This window comes from Aquarana catesbeiana, linkage group LG01 (genome assembly GCF_042186555.1).
Source record: "Aquarana catesbeiana isolate 2022-GZ linkage group LG01, ASM4218655v1, whole genome shotgun sequence".
Taxonomy (NCBI): Eukaryota; Metazoa; Chordata; class Amphibia; order Anura; family Ranidae; genus Aquarana; species Aquarana catesbeiana.
Window position 1 is genome coordinate 206,688,421 of NC_133324.1, and position 26,950 is coordinate 206,715,370.

Genomic DNA, 26,950 nt, shown 5'->3' on the forward strand with positions numbered 1-26,950 from the left:
TGACGAAAGTGCTCTATCCATTCCAAACGCGAATTTTACCAGACTGAGCTGTTCCATCTCGGAATTTCTTCTGAGCATGCTTGGCACTTTGTGCGTCGGAATTGTCCGCACACGGTCGGAATTGACGCGATCGGATTTTGTTGTTGGAAAATTTTATAGCCTGCTCTCAAACTTTGTGTGTCGGAAAATTCGATGGAAAATGTCCGATGGAGCCCACAAACGGTCGGAATTTCCGACAACATGCTCCGATCGCACATTTTCCGTCGAAAAATCTGACCGTGTGTATGGGGCAAAAGACTGCCAAATACCTGACCAAAAAATTGGGACTTTAAAGGTACCAACCATATAAATATGTCTACTACAACTAAAATGACTTCATAGTTTTATTAGATTGTCAAATATTTAAAAGCATATACAATCATTAAAATGACAGTTGTTGCTGTACATAATATCTACAAACATTGGATACCATACAGCTCATCTAAGTATCCCCTATAAACAGCCTTATAATTTATTTCAGCATAAAAGATCTTTCCATTTTATTGTCTTGTCTGATAGGGGGAGCTCTCAATGTGTTTCTCAGATCAACAGACCCACTTCCTCAGGAGGTTAGAGAGGTGAGTGACTGCAACTTGAATCATAATGTATTCACGGTAAGTATCATGATAAAAGTGACATGCACTTTTTACAAATGCTCAGAAAAAATGATCACATACCTTCAAGTAGAAGTCCACCCTAACACTAAAATCTCTAAATCTACTGGCATCCACGATCTAAGACTAACCTATCTAGGCCTGTAAAGAAGAAATCACTATACATACATTTTTTGAAGCCGCTCTCAAGCTGAGCTCCGCTGTGGAGGCGGGTGCAGAGGACACAGCCAACAACGGATGCCCCATAGTAACTCCATGGGTGACGTCACTTACCATTAATTTCCCAGCCGTTGTCACCTGTCTCCTCTGCAGAGCTTCCGCCTCTGGGGACCGGCCTCAAAAAAGGTATGTATAGCGATTTATTCTTTACAGGGCTAGATACAGGGTCCTGTCATCACATCGTTACCACATTGTTTGGGAAAGACCAGGAAAACGTGATGGTAGGAACGTGCCACATATGAACTTTACACAATGTTACATTTCACACCAAGGAGTCAGAAATCACAAGTTGTGTTCTCTGTGCTCTCCACTTTTTTTCTCACTAGGAATGACTGAGCCCCTAGCGCTTATGCGGGGCTCCATGGGACAGTACAGAGGGCTGCCTCCCTTCCCTGGTTCTCCTCCCCCTCTCTTCTATTTTAGGTTGCTCCAGGTGATGGCAGAATGTAGAGCGGCATAGGATTAGTTGAATCGGGCGGGATTGAGCTGGGCATTGGTTATAAAAGCTGGCGGCTTTCCCGCTCTGTTCACCACCTAAGGAGAACCCGCTAAAGACGGAGCCCCATGCTGCTACAGGCATAATTTTGACATAGAAGAACTGCTGCGCCATCTTATTTTCAAAGCCGAGAGCTGCGGAGGGGTGGAGTGGCTAAGGGGGTGTCTGGAGGAAGAGGCAGTCCCGTCTGTATCAGCTTCGGCTGACATGGAGCATGCCCAGTCTGTGCCCATTGAAGATTAGGAGAATTGCAGTCACCCAGCTCCCCCTACTGCCCAAAAACAAGGTCGCAAAGGTAACAAGAGAAAGAGGTTCAGAAGGGAAGATTCTCCCTCTTCACCTATGAGAAAAAAATGAAAACAGGCAAGGTCACGCTCCTCAAACAGAGCCAGAAATGAATCACCTCAGCTAGCTTCTGTGGGCATATCCAGTGAGGTGGCAACGTCTGGGCAACCTGTTAGCGTGGACCGCAGTTCTGGTGAGAGAAATGATTTAATTTTAATTGAATTGGGTAAAGTAGTTTGTCCAATGTTCTTGCTAAACTGAGTGAATCTCATAACATTGGTACAATATGGAATGGCGGTGGTATAAGTATGTCAGATAATGCTGTTTTTTCACAGGGTAACCCCGCCACTACAGTAAGTGTTAACCCTTTGAATACCATGGTTTCTATTATTGATAAATTACCTGTAAATAATGCCAATGTTGTTTCTACTATGCCTGCTTCTGTTTCAAATTCTACACTTTCTTTACCTGTTAAAGCTCTAGTTTCTGAATCATGTCTTAGGGAGGCTTTCCCCTGTAAGTTGTCTCCACCGCCATTAAAGAAAAGATATGGCATGGAAAATTCATAGATATTTTATCCTTGCTCCCGTCATCGAAGGAATTCCTGTTGAAATCTGATAAAAGAACGGATGACAGGTCTGAGGAGGATAGGAAGAGGGCAATTCCCCGGACTTTTCAGAACTGGCTTCAGACCTTCTGTATTTTTTCTTCTGTGATGGGTGAATGTTTTCCTGATAAATGCTCAGGATTGTTTCAACACTTGGATATAGTGGCAGAGGCATACCACCACTTTGGAGGCATTTCTTGGTTCAGTTACAATAAGAGCTTCAGACAAAAGCTCTCAGTTCACCCATCCCTCTGCTGCTAAAGATGTAGGGCTGTGGCTGAACCTGATGCTGCCACAAAGACCTCAATATACTTAGAGCTCCCAAACAAATAATACCCAGTTTACTTTTCGTAAGGGAGTATATTTCTCATATAATGATTCCCAATGAAGATTCTTATCTAACTGCAGGTACAAGCACAAATACTAATTCTGCGTGGGTACCCACCTAGCATCCCGTTGTTTGAAAAAATCCGCTAATTCACCTTTGTCAAGAGAAAGTAATGTAAAAGGCATGGATGTCAGTGAAATTGTCAAAAATGCAGTTCTGGCTAGAACAATACCCAGACCGCAAGATTGCAGACCTACTTTATGAAGGATTCAAATTTGGTTTCTCAGTCCCTACCTTTGTAGTTCAAGGTTGTCTTCCGGTAAAAAAATTACATTCTGTTCTTGTGCACCCTGACATAGTTAGAGAGAAGATTTTAAAAGAATTGCAGGAAGGCAGAATAGCTGGACCTTTCTCTTCTACCCCTTTTTAAATTTTCGTTCATCCCCTTTAGGCCTGGTCCCAAAAAATAAGCCAGGCTCCTTTTGCTTGATTCATCATTTATCCTTTCCTCATGACAATTCCTTGAATGATGAAATACCAGATTTTGAGTCATCTGTGTCGTATGCTTCCTTTGATGAAGCTTTGTGTCTGTTAAAGCGATTTGGCAAAGCACCTTTTATGGCAAAAGCAGACATTAAATCCGCATTTAGCCTTTTACCTGTCAATCCCATAGGTTTTAATTCCCTTGGTGTTTATTTTGAGGATCATTTTTTTATTTTGATAAGTGCATGCCCATGGGTTTTTCCAAGTCATAGTTATTTTGAGGCCTTTCCGACGTTTTTACAATGGGTTTTGTCATAGAATTCCCCCCAGGGTGACGCCATCCATTATTTAGATGATATTTTATTTATAGGTCCAGCTGAAGTCCAAGTTTGTTCTGATATGTTAGATTGTTTTTTCAACATCTGTGATTCATTTGGCATTCCCCTAGCCCACAAGAAAACGGTGGGCCCAGTGACGGTGATTGAATTCCTGGGAATCACAATTGATTCGGTTGCCATGGAATTCCATTTGCCAATGTCTAAAATGATAAAAATTAGGTTACTGTGCTTGTTGGGACTCTTCGCATTTGCGTTTAGAGTAATCCTAATAGCCAGAATTTTTTCTCTGAGATTTGCTCTAGCCACTAGGGGGCTTAAAAATCCTCTTTCTCATGTTTCTATTACCCATCCCATTAAGGAGTATTTGAAGGTTTGGGACCAATTCCTGATCAATTTTAATGGCCATGCAGTATGGCAGAGCGATTTTAATTAAAGATTTTGATATTCGTTTATTTACTTATGCATCCGGTTCAGTTGGTTTCGGTGCCTTCCTGGATGGTTATTGGTGTGCTGATGAATGGCCTGAGTCTTGGAGGTCACCAGATATTAACCATAATTTGGTTTTATTAGAATTATTCACTGTGGTGGTGGCTATTACTATTTGGCACAAAAATTTGGAGAATAAATGGGTTATCCTTCATATGGATAATAAAGGAGTATTTTTTGTTGTAAACTATCATCAAAATCTGAATTAGTAATAAAATTACTATTTTTTTTTTGTTTTACAATGTATGACTTTTAACATTTGGCTTAAAGCAAAACATGTCCCTGGTTTTACTAATGAGTGACTCGGTTAAATTGATGATAGGCAACTCCTATCCTCATATTGATTAGTGGTTCCAAATTAATAATATCTACTGCAGTAGGGAACAGACACAAAAGATACGCTCAGCATCTTTCCAAATTATTGTTCTGCTTTATTATGACGCAATTGAAGGTTTTTATGCTCATGATTACGTAGGTATCACATTAATATTACAATTGTACCTTTATGGTAACAAGGGGCGTTACATAGGCAGGCTTATTCTAATCAGGACTCAAAAGAATGTAAACATTTACTGAAAACATTATTAGTGCCGTGTGCACAGTGAGGGCAGTGTGCAATACATACAAAATAGAATACAATTATATACAGAACTTACAAATTTCCATTACAGTCTCCCCTCTTTTGATCAATATTTTGATCACTAACCATACCTGCTATCACCTTTAACCTGGAACCTCCACACGCTTAGGTGGAGGTAGTCCTGGCCAAAGAGGCAAAAAACTCCATTGTGGAGAAAATAATAGCTGAGCAACTTTTTCATTACCAAATGACTTTTCATTGTGAAAAACAAATGATTGATAAGACATATTTACAGAGTACTGGCTGTACACTCCTGTGGCCAGAATGGCCTTCTAGCTTAATTGTTGGCATGCTGACTTATCAGCACATGTAAACACAGACAATTCTACATAAAATGGAAGACGTACAAAAGACAAATATGACTTCAACATGGCTAAACTATTTTTCAAATATATATATATATCCCTTACAATTAAAGTAACTGAATCAAAAAGTACCCTAGACTGTGATCACAAGAGGGAAACAAATCAAACAGAGATTTCTTTAATTTAGTCATTTTTGCAGTGTCTGGTGTGGATCCAGATGACTTTTCCTTCAAGATTTGCAAAAACTGTACATGAAATAGATGCTGTATTGAGTCTCCAAACATTTCCTTATATATAAATGTCTCTTAAAAATCCACAAGTCACCTGGCTTTAGTTTTAGATCCTTCCAAACTTTTAGGATCTGGAATTGGGGAGAAAACACATAAATGAGTTTGTAAAAAACCTTAAAAGATCATCAGCGTTCTCCGTGAGATCCGAATGGAGGACTTCAGCTGCTGAGACAAAATATAAGCAAGTGAGTAACACACTCCCAAACCAAATCCCATAGGGAGAGAGTCCAACATCCCCCTTAGGGGCTTCATAAAATATAAGAAAACATTCAGGCAAAAGTTTTCTAGTTTCTTACTCTACTTTGTCTGATACATTGTAGACAGTAGGGGGTGTAAAAATAAAACCTCAAAACTTCTAGTAAGGACTCTCCTATAAAAAATGATTTCTTTTGTTACTCTCTGTACTTTCTGCACTCTATATTTACAAACTACTTCTGATAACACTTTTTACTGTGGCCTTTGCAGTAGCATTTGCCACAGGACATCCAAAAAACATGTCCATACAGACAAAATGCATACTCGTAAGATCCTGACTTGGGCATCTGGATATATCTTTTTTGTAATCTCTGGAAGGGATGTTGAGCTTTTGGTAACACCTTTGGTAACAGGTAAAACAAGAAGTGGTATGTTATAAAAACAACTGTGGTGAACCCTGGCTCTATCCCATGCTCATTTACTAAGGCAGCCATAACTGCTTGTGACTGATGACACGGTCCATGTGTCAAGCTGGAGGGAAAAGAGTGGCTGACAGACATAAATGATCACCTTTTCCAAAGTCCTGTTTCATAAGAAGTTGCCCCCTGTGGACCACTTGTTCTTCTTGTTCTGGGGTCCTTAAAGTTGAATTATTAATCCCAGCTATACTGGGCCAGAACTAGGGTGGAATCTTTGAGTTGCACAGACCCATCAAGTGTCCGGGGCTGTAAATGCAGCATCCTTAGAGTCACCTGGTCTGCTTCCATGTGTGAAAGTTAATATGGCTACCTCAGCAAGAAGCTGGAAGGCTGAAAACAGCCAATCAAATTAACTTGGCATGCTTTATTGGTTTACCTGCCGAAGTAAAAACAAACTTCTGGCCCTTTAAATGGAACCAAAAGCTCTCTATATCTCGACTATCTATATAAATATACACTCTTTTTATAGCTCACAGGCTTTGCTAAAACATGGAGCTCTGCTTCTTGAGCTGGGGAAAAAGGATCCAATGACTTTGAATACAGGGTATCCTTCTGGGTGATAAACTGCATACTCAAATCTAAAACAAATGTAATATCTGGGTCTTCAGGGAGTGTGTCCTGCACTGGACTCACAGCAGCTGATTCCTATGTCATCAATTTAACACATGCGTCTTTTCCTTTCTTTTGAATAAATGTACGCATTTTTCATTGTTAGATTTGTACATAAACAAACTCATATTTTAAACCTTTCATTAGACAAACATTTAGTTAGCTGTAAATTTGCTGCACAGAATGTCGGACCATTGACCAAAACAATATCTAACTTTGTCTAATAGCACCTTTGCATAAAAGCTACAGCTCTGATATATCGGGGTGAACCCTTCATTACTGGGTCCAGCTTGCATAAATATATTACAATGTCTTGTTTTCTATCACACTATTTGTGTAAGAACTCCAGTTTCATGTTTCAAAAGACAACTTTTTCCTGGCAATATTATAATAAATGATAACAATACCCTGCAAGCACGGAGAGATGCCCATAAATCCAAAATATTCTTCTGCTTATACCACTGTACTTACAAGAAAAAGGGGCACATCATTTCACAATCCACACATTCTGCTTTGGATTTCAAAAATAAAAATAAATAAAAACAAAAGGACCAACAATCTGTATGATGGACCAGAAAGCATCAAAAACTATAAAACAACTGGCTGCAGGTGGCATCTATCCTAACAGGGTGTGTGGACTTGATGTTATATTTAAATTTTATTTATAACAACTCTCACATCATGGACTGACATCAAGTTATTATCAAGAACCTTGAAATTTCATTTTTGTAGAAAAACTTCTTATGTATTCCATCCATCTTGGCTTTGTTAAATATTATGGCAGCTGTATTCCAAATAACAACCTCATCTTAATCTTTTTTTCTCTCAATAAGGGCTTATTGTATAAATGTAAAATTACAAAATTGTTATCTTAATCTAAACTAATCCCATTTTTACAAATTTCCCCAATAACCTGGATTTCATTTCCAACCAAAGGTTGTCTAAACCAGTTTAATTAGATCTATATAATTGTTAAACTCATATTAGAAATTAATACTCATTATTACTTAATTTTACTTAATTTCCCTTTTTTAAATACACTGTTTCCACTATCAAAGGATATTCAATTTGTGTAATACACGGTTAAATGTAACCTTCATTTTACCATGTTTGGAAAACAGATTCAAAATAATTGTGATCACATTGTTTACCATTAGATTCGTTAACCCGGCACATTTTGTTATAAATGTTTTGTCTAAAAAACAGAAATTGGCATGGTGTCCTTCCAGCTTATCACTGACCACATTCTTTCAGGAGAGCACAAAGGAGGGGGTCACATCTGCGTACATGACACACACAAGCAATAGAACTAAAGGTCCCAGCATTCGCACACACACCAATATCTCTCTAAAATCGCTTACATTTTTCCCATTTGTACACAACACATGCATATCATTCTCTCACTTTCTTTTAACTCTTTAATATTTCCCTGCCTAAATTCTGCTTTCCTTATTTTGTTTAAATAACTTTTATATCTAGCTTCTATGATTCTATGATCAGATGGGGAGCCACAGTGCTCATCCCATCCTCCCTCTCTGACAACATATAAAGTATTCTGTTTTACCTCTCATTTCTCTGTTTCTGACTTTTACTAGTTGTAGTGCCTGATCCCAAATTCATCCCACAACTTAACATGAAAATGTCCCTTTCTGTCTAGTTCTAATGTCACCCTTGATCCATCCTGCTCACATTGATAGCTGTTTCTCTAGCTGTTTACTCTGCATGATTCTTAGTCCCTGTGGACTTTTGTGGTAACCCAGTTACCCAATGTGGATCCCTGTCCACTCTAACCATTAATCTAGGGGCTCAGTATAGGCGGAACCACACCTTCGGTTCATATATAGCGCTTCTCTTGCGCTGGGCATTTTTGAGGGTCTCTTACCCTTCATTCCCTTACTTAATTTAATGCCCACAATGACTGGCCAGTCTTCTCTCTTCTCTACATGTGCCTATACCCTCTTGCCTCTAAACTACTTTATCTAGCAGATGTACTACATATACCTGTGAACAGTACTATTCTTCCCTTTCTTATTTATAACACTCCGATGGACAATAGACAAGGACAACATAACATATAATCACCAATCAATACAGTTCGATTAAGGGGAGTAAAATAGGTACCCTTTGTCCCGAAAATGCCTTACCGATCAAGGAAGTCTGATAACTCAAATGTAAGCAAAAGGCTTACCTCAGCCGGCTGATTATCAGAAATTCCCGGATCGTCTCAAGCTCCTCGTTTCGGATACTCAGGGTCACCTGGAATCCCCTCCTAAGGCAAAGCTCGCCATGCATGACTCGGTTGAATTGATGATAGGCAACTCCTATCCTCATATTGATTAGTGGTTCCAAATTAATAATATCTACTGCAGTAGGGAACAGACACAAAAGATACGCTCAGCATCTTTCCAAATTACTGTTCTGCTTTATTATGACGCAATTGAAGGTTTTTATGCACATGATTACGTAGGTATCACATTAATATTACAATTGTACATTTATGGTAACAAGGGGCGTTACATAGGCAGGCTTATTCTAATCAGGACTCAAAAGAATGTAAACATTTACTGAAAACATTATTGGTGCCGTGTGCACAGTGAGGGCAGTGTGCAATACATACAAAATAGAATACAATTATATACAGAACTTACAAATTTCCATTACAGTTTTACAATGTATGACTTTTAACATTTGGCTTAAAGCAAAACATGTCCCTGGTTTTACTAATGAGATCGCCGATTCATTATCTCGTTTGCAGTTCCAGAGGTTTCGGGGACTCGCTCCAGAGGCAGATCAAGAAGGATTCCCATGCCCAGAATTTCTCAGAGGCCTGATTTTGGACTAATCGAGGCAAATCTAAGGAATTCCATCACTCCTAAAGAGCAAAATTTGGGGAAGGGCAGGCACCCTATAGCTATAGGATTCAATGCCTAACATGTTGCCGATGCCTGCCTCTTCCCCTGGCTGTGGAATTTCTCCCCTTCTTTTGCTGGTAGCCTTTTTTATTGTTGCATAGGGACAAGGTGGTGTATAGGCCTAGGGCTTTTTTTTCTTGTTAATGGCATACCCAGATTGCGTTGCCATCCCTGCCTGTGCTTGCTTTACTAGAAAATTGACCCTGTATATCAATTCACAGTAAAAACAGAGGTTTTAGTTGCACACGTTTGCAAATATATGTGGAAGCCGCAATGTCTTGTCAGTACTGTGTATACTGCAGTCCTATAGGTCTGATCCCTTGGGTCCACGGGCTGAACTCGGGATGAAATTCTGTCTTCTCTACACAACACACTTACTGCTTAGCAGTACTTCACCATGCCTGGTGACAGAAGATGCCCTTTCTATTTGCTCTTTCTGTTTTCTATTCTTCTCCACCCAGCACTCTCTCCCCTCCTTCAATTTCAGTGCCCATTGGGGATGGGGGCAGGGGATCTCATGGCCTGTCTCCTCTCCTCAGCTTCTGACTTACCATAGTGAGATTTCAAATCAGATCAGATCATAACCGTAAGTGATCTCAGGTCCTATATTACATACTAAATTGGTTTCCTTACAGGTAACTCAAAGCCACCTCTATACCTTCCATGCCTACTAAACATGAACATGGTTTATGAGCAATGACCCGCTAAAGAAAAAGGACAGGACTTTCCATGGGTATACTAGGTGTTTTTACTGTTTCCCAAATACAACAAGAGATTTTTGACCCAGAGGCAGCTGCTTTCTTGTGAAATGCCAGATATACAGTCAAACTCTTATGCCCCGTACACACGGTCGGATTTTCTGATGCAAAATGTCCGATCGGAGCGTGTTGTCAGAAATTCCGACCGTGTGTGGGCTCCCTCGGACATTTTCCATCGGATTTTCCGACAACAAAATCCGATTGCGTCAATTCCGAATGTGTGTGGCCTGTTCCGACGCACAAAGTGCCACGCATGCTCAGAAGAAATTCCGAGACGGAACAGCTCGGTCTGGTAAACTTAGCGTTCGCAATGGATACAACACTTTCGTCACGGTGCAATGTTAAAAATGGTTTAATACAGCGCACTCTCTTCTTCTTTATAATGTGAGAAGAATGAAGTAGTTTTGCTGCTCATATTCACACAGACTTCTCACAAACGTATTTCTTTATTATTTATCGGGATTTCCTTAATATATTTTGATTTGTCACATCTGACAAAAATATATATATATTTTTTTTTTAAAGGCAGATTTTTTTTTTAATATTAGGTTTGTATTTTTTTTCCAAGGCTGATCTTTGTTTTATTTTATTTTTAGTTTTACTCCAGAATATTTTTGTGTGTATTTTGTGTCAAGTTACCACAACACCATTATTATCTTGTATTATTTAATCTCAAGGAGATTGTTTGGTGTTGGTGTCTCTTGTTAATTTCACATTGTATTTTTGAAATGTACCTGAATCCTTACAAACAAACTGTCCTTTTTGAAGGAAAACACACATAGGCAAGTATAATTGAAACCAAAAATCCTTTATTAAGGGCTCAGAACCAAACAAAGAGGGAGGCAACGCTGGAGAAATAGCAGAAATTAGCAAAGCCTTGGACCCCCAGGGCAGACATCAATTCTTGAACATCAAAATTGATGGCCTGAGGAGTCCATATGTAAGGGAGTGCAGTCTGGTCCAGAAGTCCCAGAGATCTGGAAAGCAGCAGATGACATCTGTGTCCTCAGCCTGTGGTACCACAAGAGGCTGCATCTTTTGCCAGACCAGACTGGATCCAGGGTCCTCACTTTCTGGTCTTCCCTCCACGCTTCCTTCCTGGCTGTGGCTCTGCTGTTGGAGATGTGGCAGGAGGAGGAGTAGAACCTGGAGGAGGAGGAGGACTAGTAGGACCTGGAGGAGGAGGAGGAGGAGTAGTAGGACCTGGAGGAGGAGGAGGAGGACCATGTGTGAGGTCACAAATGTGGGTCTCAGATGTTATTTGGGCCCTCAACCCCTTATTGAGAGCGTCCAACATTAATGACTCAAACATGAGTTGTTGGCCCTCCTCTATCCACTGCATTTTACAGGCAATTATGGCAGCAAAGACCTCCTCCACGGTGTGTGGTGCTCCCAGGGCCTCTGTAGCCTGCCAAAAGAGGCCTATGGCAGCCTCCTCTAGGGTACTCCTCTTCCTGCCACTTTCTCTTTGCAGGTGTAGGGGAGGGACCTGCATATCAGGCAGCCTGCTCGGCCTGGCCACCTCCTGGCTAACACTTCCCTGTGTATGAAAAAGGGACATGGTTGTAATGTTTTGCATCATCAATCACAATCATAAATTAGTACTCCAAACTAACATCTATTTAACATCACTGATTGGACAACCAGCAATATTTGGAAGAATGCTATACCTGGCTCAAGCTGGGCTCCTCCACATGTTGCTGCCTGGAAGGCCCAGGTTGGGCGTCAGAAGCCTCAGCTGGGGGGGAAGGAAGCGTGGATGGAAGACTGGAGAGTGCTGGCCTGGGTTCAGTCTGGCCTGCCAGAAAATGCAGCCTGTCATAGTACCACATCCTTGGGACATAGATGTCATCTGCTCCTTATCTCTGCGAATCCTGGACTTTCTTGCGCTCCCTTACATATGTGCTCCTCAGACCACCAATTAGGATCTTCAAATATGTGATGTCTGCCGTGGGGATCACCTGCTTCACAATTTCCAACAATTGATCCAGCGCTGCCTTCCTCTTTGTTTGGTTCTTATAATGTGGGTGGTTTATCTCCCACAGACAAGGCAGCTCCCTGAACATGTCAATGAATATTGCCATGAAGTCGGTATCGTTCAAGATATCCATTTTCACTGCAAGACACAACACAAGACAAACCCTAATGTCAGCCAAAACTCTCCTAAACTTGTTACAATATAGGCCTCAATCTAGAAGCAGTATAGGCCCAAGTTTGTCTCTTACCTTCGTTCTTACGATCGGTGCCTCCGATGCTCCTTCCTCCGCTCACAGATCGTAGGTAATACGCACGCGTGTTATGCTTTATACACACTGCGCATGCGTGTAACTCCGCCCGCCCCTGATGTTCTTTCTAGTCTATTCCCCGCCCCTTTTCATTTGGCGCAGTGGGGTAAGAGCACATGGCGGATACACAGCAGGTGTGTGCTAATTACAGGAACGAGGAGGAGGAGGAAAGCCCGGATCCAGACACGTCCCGATCCAGAAGGAGATTTAAGGCCTCAAATATGTCCTTTGGGGAGATGTTGGAGATGGTCGACATCCTGAAGCAGGCCGACTATGGCCGCATAAGATGGTCCCCCAGCGCAAATGCTTCATCCGCAACGAAGACGAATGGGAGTCCTTCCACATTCTCTTCTGGAGGTGGCAAGTCCAAGCTGCCATTCTGGAGATGCCTGTAAAACTCCATCTGGGCGATGACTCCACCATCGGACATCCGGCCATTCTTCCCACGTCCACATACAGGAAGTCGTAATTAGCCGACACCACCGCCAACATTACAATACTATTGAACCTCTTGTACTTATAATATTACGACCCCGAGTTGGGTGGTGGGACGATGTGGACGTGTTTCCCATCAATTGCCCCTCTGCAGTTAGGAAAGTCCCACCGCTGGGCAAAGTGGGAGGCCACAGTCTGCCATTCCTGTGGCGTGGAAGGAAACTGTTGAGGAAAACAAAAAAACGTAGTATTTTTAAACATGGAAAGCAGATTAGACACAAACATTCTTGGCCAACATCCAGATAACATTTCTTAGGGGGAATTTTACAACACCAAAGTATAAGGTACACCTATCATATTCCCCCCCCCCTTCTCATGGGCCATTTCTAACATTATAGGGGGGGGAATCTTGGACAGGTAACCCTCTTCAGTTCATTAAGAGATGAATGCCTAAATACAGGGTATTACTTGGAACAGCCCCTCCTTAGTTACACTATTGGCAGCCCACTGGACAGGTAAGTTGTGTCATAATACAAAGATATAAGTCCGCACTATACACATTTGAGCACATTTGGACATTCTGCTATTACCTATCAAGATAATAATAGGCTACAAAAACTTTAAACAGTACCATTTGAAAGCATACAGGCAGGCCCTTGCACTACATGCTTTGGGTAATTCATCCATAAATCCGACCACAAAAGAGGTGGGTATAGTGTGTATGGGTTTGGCAAATGAGCAGATAGATCATTAAGGATAGATAGAGAATTGGTATCTGCTGACTTAGAGGTTGGGGGGAGGGAGGGTTAATAAAAATGATTTGGGGACACTACAAAAAAAAGCCTCTGGCACTCTGCCTGAATTTAAAGCACAAATCACATTTCTAAACATTTTAGGGGGTGTTTGGGGTAAAGCACTACTATGGAGCTGATAAAATACATTGTTAAGTGACTACATGAGGTGAATATAGGGCCAGGAGAGCATGCTGGGGAGGTAAGTGAAGGCAAATATGTATGAAGGACAAAAAAAATTAATTACATAAAAATCCAGCATGCATGAGAACAAAGGGGACATTCACAGCATATTACAATCATGGTAATTAGGGAATGAGGAAAGAAATACAATATATTAGTAAACATTAAATACAATAAAATGTGATATTAAAGGATAAAAATCTTACCTTCATATACTCCTTCTGCAGGACCTGGATGATGGCAGAACAGGTCTCTGGGATAATGATCCCCAGAGCCTGGGGGGAGATGCCTGTCGAGAACTTCAAGTCCTGCAGGCTTCTCCCTGTCGCCAAGTACCGCAGGGTAGCGACCAGCCTCTGCTCCGGAGTGATGGCTTGCCTCATGCAGGTATCCTGCCTGCTGATATAGGGGGTCAGCGAAGCCAACAAACGGTGAAATACGGGGTCCGTCATCCTGAGAAAGTTCCTGAAATCATCAGGATTATTCTCACGGATCTCACGGAGCAAAGGCATATGAGAGAACTGGTCACGCTGAAGCAACCAATTCTTGGTCCATGAACTCCTCCCCACCCTGTTCATGGACTGGACTTGTGTCAAGGTCAGGACCCCAACACCAAGCCCCCACACAGCACGAATTCTACGAGAAGTACGTATACGCAACATGGCTAGAAAACGGTCAGCTGCTCAGAACGAAGTAACAGAACGCACTGAAGAACAGCAAGGCCTGTGAAGAGCGACCTGAAAAACAGTAACGAACGAACAAGAACACAATGACAAGTCAAGGGTACTTGCTGCACGCACTGAAGAGCAGATACAAACCCACAAGCACAAACTGAACCGCAGAAAACGATCTGAAAGCCACAAGTCTGAAAAAGCGCGAATCGTCTCTCACCAAACTTTTACTAACACAAGATTAGCAAAAGGAGCCCAAAGGGTGCCGCACTTGGTTCTGAACTGGCCTTTTCTAGTCTCGTCGTACGTGGTGTACGTCACCGCGTGGTTGGCGATCGGAAATTTCGACAAGTTTGAGCCAACATCCGTCTGAAATCGGAATGTCCGATCAATGTCCGACCGTGTGTACGGGGCATTAGACTACTGAAAGTTTATCCACCCAATGAAGGCCATTGTGCATGCTTTCTTCACTCTCTGCCAAGATATTGGATGAAGACTTTGACATGGTCGGTCCTTAACCCTGCTCTTGATACCATATTTGGGAAAACTCAGGCTTCATTTTCCAGCCTAAAAGACTCAAATCCAAGCTAAACTCCTTGCATCTGAATCAATATCTGGCAAATGCTATACCCTATAAGGACTATATCTTTCATTCAGCTGTCCAAAACTCATAGAGGAGGATTGATTAATTCCTTACATCCCACCGGGTCCTAGAATCATCCCCTTTTCTGCAGAAATCCAATCCCTTGAATTGACACACAAACTCACACAAAATTTTTCCACGTATCAATCTCCTCTTCTCAAGAAGACAGAATCACAGACTTTTTTAGACCAATCTTACCTAAAACACAAACATTGCTTCCTTAGAACACTCCATGAACAAAAAAATGTTGCAAGCTTCTAGCCCAGTCCATTAGTTTAAAGCAGCCACGATTCTATATCTCCAAAATGTAAAACTCCCAAAGTTTGCAATACATGGTTCCTCTGACATTGCCTCAACTTTCCACAAATACTAAACTGATCTACCGTATATACCATAAGACCAACCACATCCTCCATTCAATCTCCTCTTCAAGCCTATATTGATACAGCTAAACTTGCCCTCGCCCCCCAAAAAAGCCTGAGGCTTTCTCAGGTCCATTCTCCACTCTAGAATCTCAAATACACAATATATCCTTGCCCTCTTCCAAGAGCACTGGCCTGGACAGCTTTACAGGTACTTCATAATTTTTTCTAAAAGGCTCCCTTTTGCCTTTACTGGAAACCACCTTCAGTGATATATTCACCACCAGTGGAGACTGGTGCTCAATTTTCATGGGGAGGGGGGTGGCCCGTGGCCTCCCCAGTCAGCCAACCACCCCCCTGGGCTTTAATTGCTCGTTCAATCGCCGCTCGACCACTCGCCCATCGCTTGCCAGGCCCCCACCAGCCCCGCACTTACCCCATCCAGGTCGCTCCCCCCCCATCTCCTCCCGAGTCCTGGCAGTCCGGCGGTCGCTTTTCCTCCCGGCCAATCAGGACTCGCAGCCAATCGGGTCTTAGGACTCCTGGCCAATCGGGTCTCAGGACCTAATTCCTGATTGGCCGGGAGGAGAAAAAGGAAGACATTAGCAAATATTAATTTGCTAATGTCACACAACTGAGTGGATCTTAGTTATGAGGAAAGGTTGCGAGCGCTGAACTTATTCTCTCTGGAGAAGAGATGCTTGAGAGGGGATATGATTTCAATTTACAAATACTGTACTGGTGACCCCACAATAGGGATAAAACTTTTTCGCAGAAGAGAGTTTAATAAGACTCGTGGCCACTCATTACAATTAGAAGAAAAGAGGTTTAACCCTAAACTACGTAGAGGGTTCTTTACTGTAAGAGCGGCAAGGATGTGGAATTCCCTTCCACAGGCGGTGGTCTCAGCGGGGAGCATTGATAGCTTCAAGAAACTATTAGATAATCACCTGAATGACCGCAACATACAGGGATATGTAATGTAATACTGACACATAATCACACACATAGGTTGGACTTGATGGACTTGTGTCTTTTTTCAACCTCACCTACTATGTAACTATGTAACTATGAGTGGGCTCCAGGCGCAGTGCTCTGCGCCCAGAGCCCACCCTTTTTGAAGCCAATTAGAGCCTCAGGCTCTAATCATGTGCTTCGTAAAAACTAAAAAAAAACATTGGAATACATGTGTCCAGCGCCCTGCATGTAGATTAGCGGCCGGGTGTATGGATTAGGGGTGGGCAGCGCCCCTGCACCCACCACTGAGTAGTTGTCTTTAATATCTGTAAGACCCTTGAAGTGATACTATACATACACTGTTGACTTTACATTGCCCCTACTATTTCTGTACGTGAATGATGACACTAATTATTTTAATTAAAAAAAAACCTCTAAGTAACTTTTTCAATATACAGCTGTCACATGACACAGCTCTCTTCCAGCCTGTCTGTACCCCCCTGCTCATCTGCTCCACCACTGTAACCCCCTGCTCATCTGCCCCACCACTGTAACCTCCTGCTCATCTGCTCCACCACTGTAACCCCCTTTCTCATCTGCCCCACCAATGTACCCCCTTTCTCATCTGCCCCACCAATGTACCCCCTTTCTCATCTGCCCCACCACTGTAACGCCCTGCACATCTGCCCCAACACTGGACCACCCTGCTCTTCTGTCCCACCACTGTAACCTCCTGCTCATCTGCCCCACCAATGTTCCCCCTTTCTCATCTGCCCCACCACTGTACCTCCCTGCACGTCTTCCCCACCACTGTAACCCCCTGCTCATGTGTTCCACCAATGTACCTCCTTTCTCTGCCCCAACACTGAACCCCCTCGCTCAGCTTTCCCACCACTGTAACCCTCTTCTCATCTGGCCCAACACTGAACCGCCCCTGCTCATCTACCCAACCACTGTAACCCCCTGCTCAACTGTCCCATCACTGTACCCCCTGCTTTTCTGTCCTACCGCTGAACCCCCTTCTCATCCCTCCCACCATGTACCTCCTGCACATCTGCCCCACCACTGTACCCCCTTGCTCTTCTGTCCCACCACTGTAACCCCACTGCTCATCTGCCCCATCAATGTACCCCCTTTCCTCATCTGCCCACCACTGTACCTCCCTGCACATCTGCTCCACCGCACTACTGAATCACCTTCTCATCTGTCCTAACACTGAACCCATCTGCTCATCTGCCCCAACACTGTAACCCGCTTTCTTATCTGCCCCACCAATGTACCTCCTGCACATCTATCTCACCTCTGTACCCCCCTGCTCTTCTGACCCACCTCTGTTCCCCCTGCTCTCCTGCCCCACCACTGTTCCCCCTGCTCTCCTGTCCCACCACGGTTCCCCCTGCTCTCCTGCCCCACCACTGTTCCCCCTGCTTTCCTGCCCCACCACTGTAACCCCCTGCTCATCTGTTCCACCAATACACCTCCTTTCACATCTTCTCCACTGCTCTACCCCCTGCTTTTCTGTCCCGCCACTGAATCCACTTCTCATCTGCCCCAACACTAAACCCCTCCTGATCATCTGCCTGAACACTGAACCCCCCTGCTCATCTGTCTGAACACTGAAGCCCCCTGCTCTTCTGACCCAACACTGTCCCCCCCTGCTCTTCTGTCCCACCACTGAACCCCCTTCTCATCTGCCCCAACACTAAACCCCCCCTGCTCATCTGCCCGAACACTGAACCCCCCTGCTCATTTGCCTGAACACTGAACCCCCTTTTCATCTGGCCCAACACTGTACCCCCCTGCACATCTGTTCCACCATTGTACCCTCCTGCTCCTCTGTCCCACCTCTGAACCCCTCCTGCTCATTTTCCCCACCCCTGTACCCTCCTGCTTATCTATGATGTGCGTGATATGTAGAGTGGTGAAAGGAAGCAGAGATGAAACACATCTACCTGTCCTGGCACACTCATTCTGCTGATCCACCTCTCGCATCCAGCCCACGTGCTTGTATGTGATGTATGTGATGTATGTGATGTCACATACAAGCATCTGGAATGGATGCGCAATGATGATCTCAGGTCATGGGCATTTTCTGAAAGCAGTGGGCCTGTGTGCCGGATCATAAGTTGGGCCCCCGCAGCTGAGAAAAAGTGCGGCGCTCTGAGCCACAGCAAAAGTTGGGTGTGATTTTCATTGTGCTGAATACTGGCTGTGGCTTAAAGAGACACAGAGTGCCGGGGTTTAGTAGCAAGTGACTCAAAGGTTCAGGAATAATGTCAACAAAGTGCCCAGAAGCTCAACAGTAATTCCACAAACTGTCACCTGATTGTGGCTGTCCCAATCACAGTGAAATCCCTTCTTTCTGAGATTGGTAGTGACAACCAAGCGAGTCATCTTCCTTCATATAGTGGGCGGGGCTAGTAGGACTGTTGTGATTGGCTTTAGCAATGGCCAATGACAGTTGTCCTCCTGGAAATAGGGACTGCCCGCCCCCCGCAGCAGACATAATCATTAGACATAATCATCAGTAGTCTCCATTGCAGCAGATAAGCAGTCAGGTGAAATCGGCTCATAATATTTTCACAACAGGAATTTGTTTAAAATAAATAATCTTGATGAACACTGTGTTAAAAATTAAATGTTTGTCACCAGTGTAGCCAGTTTCCATCACTTCTATGCGTTACAAACAGCAAGTCTTATTTAATTGCACAGGATAGTTATATTGATGGATCACATTCAGGCTTTTCATATATACTACAAATAGGTTTGTCTCAACAACCCTCCATATACAGCCCTAGCACAGTGCATAAGATGGATGTGACAGTTCATGATTGCTATCTATAAGTGATGAAAGTTTGTGACATTCAGATCTCAAGAGGTGACAGTTGTGTATGTACAGAAACCCTAGCACAGTCAATGATATGCATATGACAACTACTCATGATTGGTATCAATGATTGATTGAGGATTGTGACACTCAGATCAGAAGAGGTGACATTAGAGTGCCCAAGTACAGAAGTCCTAGCACAGTCCATGAAGTTCATGTGACACCTACTCACCTACGATCATAGGTGTGCGCAGCCTATTGCATTAGGGTGTGCACCTCAAATGTATTAAAGCATGGACAGTGTTAGTAGAGCAGTAGAGCAGTGGACTTGTCAGTAGGGCAGAGGTTGGTTTCAGTAGGGCAGTGGATGGTGTCAGTAGGTTTTTATTTTAATTTTTTTATTATTTAAAATTTTTTTTTTTTAGGAGCCCTGTTATGGGGTTTTGGGGAATCTGCGTCACACGGGGTGATTAGGGTGTGCCCAGGCACACCCGGAACACCCCCTGCGCACGCCTATGCCTACGATTGATTAAATTTTGTGACACTCAGATCAGAAGAGGTGACATAAGAGTGTCCAAGTACAAAAACCCTAGCACAGTCCATGAGATGCATCTGACAACTACTTATATGATTGATATCTATGACTGATTGAGGTTTATGATATACTCAGATCACAAGAGGTGACAGTAGTGTGCCCATGTACAGAAACCCTAGCACAGTCCATGAGCTGCATATCCCAGCTGTACATGATTGGTATCTATCACTGATTGAAGTTGGTGACACTCAGTTTAGATAAGGTGGCAATACATGCCCATGTTCAGAAGCTCTAGCACAGCCCATGAGAAGCATCTGACAACTACTTAATATTGATATCTATTATTGATTGAAGTTTATTATACTCAGATCAGAAGAAGTTACAGTAGTGTGCCCATGTACAGAAACCCTAGCACAGTCCATGAGATGCATCTGACAACTACTTATGAATGGTATCTATGATTGATTGAGGTTTATGATACTCAGATCACAAGAGATGGCAGTAGTGTGCCCATATGCAGGAGCCCTCGCACAGCCCATAAGATACATCTGACTCTATATGATTGGTATCTATAACTGATTGAAGTTTATTATGCTCAGATCAGAAGAGGTGACAGTGGTGTCCCCATGTACAGAAACCCTAGCACAGTCCATTAAATGCATATGACGCTACTCATGATTGGTATCTATGATTGATTGAGGTTTATTATACTCAGATCAAAAGAGGTGACAGTAGTGTGCCCATGTACAGAAACCCTAGAATAGTCCATGAAAACCATCTGACACTTATGATTGGTATCTATGATCTCCATCTGTATCCCCATGCTCTTCTTTCTCACTACTGAATCACCTTCTCATCTGTCCTAACACTGAACCCATCTGCTCATCTGCCCCAACACTGTAACCCCCTTTCTTATCTGCCCCACCAATGTACCTCCTGCACATCTGTCTCACCGCTGTACCCCCTGCTCTCCTGCCCCACCTCTGTTCCCCCTGCTCTCCTGCCCCACCACTGTTCCCCCTGCTTTCCTGCCCCACCACTCTAACCCCCTGCTCATCTGTCCCACCAATACACCTCCTTTCACATCTTCTCCACTGCTCTACCCCCCTGCATTCCTGTCCCACCACTGAACCCCCTTCTCATCTGCCCCAACACTAAACCCCTCCTGCTCATCTGCCCGAACACTGAACCCCTGGTCATCTGTCCGAACACTGAACCCCCCTTCTCATCTGCCCCAACACTAAACCCCCCCCTGCTCATCTGCCCGAACACGGAACCCCCCTGCTCATCTGCCAGAACACTGAACCCCCTATTCATCTTACCCAACACTGTACCTCCCTGCACATCTGCCCCACCATTGTACCCTCCTGCTCTTCTGTCCCAACTCTGAACCCATCCTGCTCATTTTCCCCACCCCTGTACCCTCCTGCTTATCTATGATGTGCGTGATATGTAGAGTGGTAAAAGGAAGCAGAGATGAAACACATCTACCTGTCCTGGTACACTCATCCTGCTGATCCACTTCTCGCATCTGCCCACGTGCTTGTATGTGATGTATGAGATGTATGTGATGTATGTGATGTCACATACAAGCATCTGGAATGGATGCGCAATGATGAGCTCAGGTCAGGGGCATTTTCTGAAAGCAGTGGGCCTGTGTGCCGGATCATAAGTTGGGCCCCTGCAGTTGAGAAAATGTGCAGTGCTCTGAGCCACAGCAAAAGTTGGGTGTGATTTTCATTGTGCTGAATACCTGCTGTGGCTTAAAGAGACACAGAGTGCAGGGGTTCAGTAGTAAGTGACGCAAAGGTTCAGGAATAATGTCAACAAAGTGCCCAGAAGCTCAACAGTAATTCCACAAACTGTCACCTGATTGAGGTTGTCCCAATCACAGTGAAATCCCTTCTTTCTGAGATTGATAATGACAACCAAGCAAGTCATCTTCCTTCAGATAGTGGGCGGGGCTAGCAGGACTGTGATTGGCTTTAGCAATGGCCAATGACAGTTGTCCTCCTGGAAACAGGGACTGCCCCCCCTAGCAGAACTGCACTCAATCTCTTCCCCATCACAAAAGCTGACGATCGCAGCTACAGCAAAATTAGAGAACCAAAGAATGTTTCCCATCTTTTTACAATGTACACAGTGCCTCCCCCTCAGTGCAGGTGCGGCGCAGAGAATTCTGAAATTGGAATGCATTAGTGTCTCGCTGACACTTCCCTGCGCTGCTCTGCTGATGGGGAGAGAGTCAAGTGCCGGCAAAAGAGGCTTTGTGTTAACTACTAGTTATATTGATTGATACTTGTTTTCTTTGTAATAATTTCTCAAGACAAGCTTACTATAAAGCTTACAATACAGTATCTTGCTTGACCTGACATCTTCTTATAAGACTGGACTAATGCAGTTAAAACTAGTGTCCCATAGGGACAGGGGAGGCCACAGTTTGGGTCCTAATTTAAAGACGGTAGGGCTAATTTACTAAAGACATTGAAACTGTTTATTATGCATGTTCACTTTGCATAGAGAACATTCACTAAGTTCACTATGTTCATTTTCAATATCCAATCATGTGCAAGGAAAATGAAAAAAAAAAATGTCTTGCAAGTGATTGAAGTGAATACAACAAAATTTACTGTACTAAATAAACAATCTGTACTCCTTTACTAAATCCTCCCTACCATATTACTGTTTTCGGAAAGGCATAACAGGTAAAGATTTTAATAATCCTATGTAAAGTATAAATGAGCTTTGGTATATTTGCCTGTATTTTGTAACTGTTAACTCTTCTGGGACATAGCTGAGTAGAGAAAAGGATGCCCTCTAGCGGTTAATTTGTGTAAGTGTCGCTTCACCAAATTAGGCGACACAAATTATATATTACTAAAGAAATAAATAAATAAAAAGTTATTAAATGAAATAAACAGACAGATGCTACTATACTGCAATTAAATATTAGTGCTTTATTTTAGGGTACTATGTTGTTGATCGTTTTGCTGTTTAAACATATAGCAGCCCATCTGCATGCATACTGTATTACAGAAAGTACAATGAAATGTAATACTATTAACTAAGGCAAATATTAATATACAGTACATCATCGTTAACCATTAGACATAATCATCAGTAATCTCCATTGCAGCAGATAAGCAGTCAGGTGAAATCGGCTCATAATATTTTCACAACAGGAATTTGTTTAAAATAAATAATCTTGATGAACACAATGTTAAAAATGAAATGATTGTCACCAATGTAGCCCGTTTCCATCACTTCTATGCGTTACAAACAGCAAGTCTTATTTATTTGCAATGGATAGTTATATTGATGGATCACATTCAGGCTTTTCATATATACTACAAATAGGTTTGTCTCAACAACCCTCCATATACAGCCCTAGCGCAGCGCATGAGATGGATGTGACAGTTCATGATTGCTATCTATAAGTGATGAAAGTTTGTGACATTCAGATCTCAAGAGGTGACAGTTGTGTATGTACAGATACCATACCACAGTCAATGATATGCATATGACAACTACTCATGATTGGTATCAATGATTGATTGAATTTTGTGACACTCAGATCAGAAGAGGTGACATAAGAGTGCCCAAGTACGAAAACCCTAGCACAGTCCATGAGATGCATCTGACAACCACTTATATGATTGATATCTATGATTGATTGAGGTTTATGATATACTCAGATCAGAAGAGGTGACAGTAGTGTGCCCATGTACAGAAACCCTAGCACAGTCCATGTGCTGCATATCCCAGTTGTACATGATTGGTATCTATCACTGATTGAAGTTGGTGACACTCAGATCAGATGAGGTGACAATACGTGCCCATGTTCAGAAGCTCTAGCACAGCCCATGAGAAGCATCTGACAACTACTTATGATTGGTATCTATGATTGATTGAAGTTTATGATACTCAGATCACAAGAGGTGACAGTAGTGTGCCCATGTAAGAAGCCCTAGCACAATCCATGAAATGCATATCACAGTTTTACATGATTGGTATCTATCACTGATTGAAGTTGGTGACACTCGGCGCAGAAGAGGTTACAGTAGTGTGCCCATGTGCAGAAGCCCCCGCACAGCCCATGAGATGCATCTGACACTATATGATTGGTATCTATGATTGATTGAGGTTTATTATACTCAGATCAAAAGAGGTGACAGTAGTGTGCCCATGTACAGAAACCCTAGAATAGTCCATGAAATGCATCTGACACTTATGATTGGTATCTATGATTGATTTAAATTGATGACTGAGATCAGAAGAGGTGACAGTAGTGTGCCCATGTATAGAGCTCATACCAGCTCCAGCAGTGGGATCAGAGGACAGGGTACAGGGTGCCCACCCTCTCCTATGAATACTATTTTTAATGAATGAATTATTAACTCTGCTGTTCATGACCTTAAAACTACAAGCAGGAGACTCTATGAGCCCTTTATCGGTCTCCTGTCAGGAGGCAGCAAACCATTTGTCTTTCGGTGGGATGCAGAGAATTAATTAATATGAAATACAAACTTTTTAATTGAGTGTCAAACGGAATCAGATGAGACGGGACCCTCAGTGGATGGAGCAGAGTCTCTCCTCCAGCATCTCATCTCTCACTGGAAAATGATAAATTCGGATACTTAATTTATTGATCGGGGCTCCTCTGCTCGCTGGATTTATTTTATAGGTCATTAATCAAAGGAGAAAAAACGTCCCCAGGTCTCCCCTTTTATTGCTACCTTTAATACACTTCCACTCCTTGTTTCTGCACAACCAGATTTCCGCCTTGTTGTTTCCCTAATCGATTGGCCGGCGATAATTATTTCTTAAAAGGGCTGATCGTCTATGTGAGCTTCTGGAATGACATGGCTGTCCAGTAACCCCTGGCAACCGAGCAGGCATTACATACTTACACTATCGATTTCTAATTGATTACTATGGGCTGCTGACTGATCTATTAATACCACAATCACTGGATTCACATTACAATGACAAAATAAATTTGATATCAAAGCGGTGCAATGATATAGTATAGGGGTCCTAACAAGACCCAGATGTGCTTCAGAAAACAAGTAAAAAAACAGTGCAAAGGCCCTCAGGGCTCCAATAATAATGATGATGATGATGATGATGATTATTATTATTATTATTATTATTATTATTATTATTATTATTATTATTATTATTATTATTATTTCAAACAAACACATAAATAATAATACCAGTTGTTATTATTATTTTTATTTTTTTATTATTATTATTCGTATTATTATTATTTTTCTATCACCATTTACCAACATTACCATCTTATTGTATACCATCCATAAGATCTGTATTATATACACTATAAGCATAGGTTGTATAAGAAAGAGCAAATTGTAATTTTACTGCTTTTTGTAAAACGAATTTAATCCAGAGTATTATAAAAATAAAAAATAGAACATTAAAGCTACAAAAAACAAAAATGTTGTATTCATAATAAAAGCATTTTAAGTAAAATAAAATACAAACAAATAGAAAAGAAACATAATCTCTTTTACACACACATGAAAAGGGCTGTTAAAAAGTAAGCACATACCACAAGGTTAATAGTCTAACATATATAAATGTACTTGTATACTGAGATTTTTATACAATATGGGTGTCTGGTATTGTAAGACTTACTGTTGTATAAAAAGTATTCCTATAATAAGGATATGCTCATTATTTTATTGGCCATCATGGATTGTGTTGGCTTGATTGAGAAGAGTTTGCAAGGACCCAACGGGAAAGATGTAACTGATGGTATTTAAATGTAGCAACTAGAAGGAAAGTTATTAGTTAGCTTGGCTGTATTGTCTATACCTGGCTGTCAGGAGTTCTTTGATAGGTGCTATCACTATCCACTGAAGATGAATGATGTCCCTGTCACCATGAAGCCATTCCAAACCCCTCTACTATTAGGGTCACATCAACACAGCCAAGGTTTTCTGCTACAAGGGGTTTGTGTGTCTATATAACTGAAAAGCCAGCCAACTTAATAAAAGTGTCATCATTCCTGCACTTATGTGCTCTAGGCTAGTTACATCATAAAAAAAAAACAGAAAAAACATCATATGATATTCTCAGAGCAGGTTTTACTTAATTTTGTTATAAATGAGCTCATCAGCATTTAAACCACCCTGCTGGGAATTGTGGTTCTTCAGCTGTTCGTCGGTCCTTGGTTGTCACATAAACATATTCCTGAGATCCAGCTAAGATTTCCATTTAATGCGGCTGATGGCTTTGTTTATCGTAGTGGCTCAAATACAAACTGTCTGTATTACCCTAAAATACACCATTCAACCCTGCAATGCAAAATGACAGTTGGATATTTGGATTTCATTGGTTGGAACAGGACAATAAAAAGACCCATTGTATATATAAAAAAAAGGGGGAGTGGGGGTAAATTCTGAATTAAAGCATCAAACAGAAATCTTAGATGGATCTCAGGAATATGTTTATGTGACAATCAGGGACCGGCGAACAGCTGAAGAACCACAATACCCAGCAGGGTGGCTTAAATGCTGATGAGCTCATTTATAACAAAAATTAAGTAAAACTTGCTCTGAGAATATCAAATCATCATATAGGATGATTTTTTTTTTTTTTTGGGGGGGTAAAAATTGTTTTTTTTAAGTTTAATAACCTTTTTTTTTTAAATCGAATTACATAATATATGTAGCCCTACAGCAGCTGAGCTATAAGAAAATGTTATTTTTGCTTGAATATCAGAAGGCGCCTATACATTATACGCTGCCCTCCTTTATACCGTTTATTTTTTTACTAGACTATAGAGGAAATACATTTTTTAAGTATCTTTAATTCCCTAAACAAATCTTGGACTATGAGGAAAGATTTCGTAAGAATTTCGGAGGAACTCATAAGATTGATGTCAGAAGGGACACACTTGTGATGTGATCAGCCCATATACTAATTCACTGAGCACATATTGGTGATAGACGATCGTGTAGTTACCAGACCTGTGATCAAAGGTTATGTTATACTGTATCCTAATGAGAAATCACTAGACTTCTGGAGGGGGTCACACAAATTACCAGGGCGCTGACAGCAAACACAATAGCTATTTACACATTCATTCAAGACAAGTAATAATTACATATCCTAATAAGTGCATGGTTTAGATATATTGTAATTCAAAA

General features: G+C 42.1%; 1 long non-coding RNA gene across 1 annotated transcript in view; it reads right to left on the bottom strand.

Annotated features, from left to right (window-relative positions):
* LOC141138929 (uncharacterized) overlaps positions 1 to 26,950 on the bottom strand; it is a 54,511-nt gene that overhangs the window by 26,425 nt on the left and 1,136 nt on the right. The window lies entirely within an intron of this gene.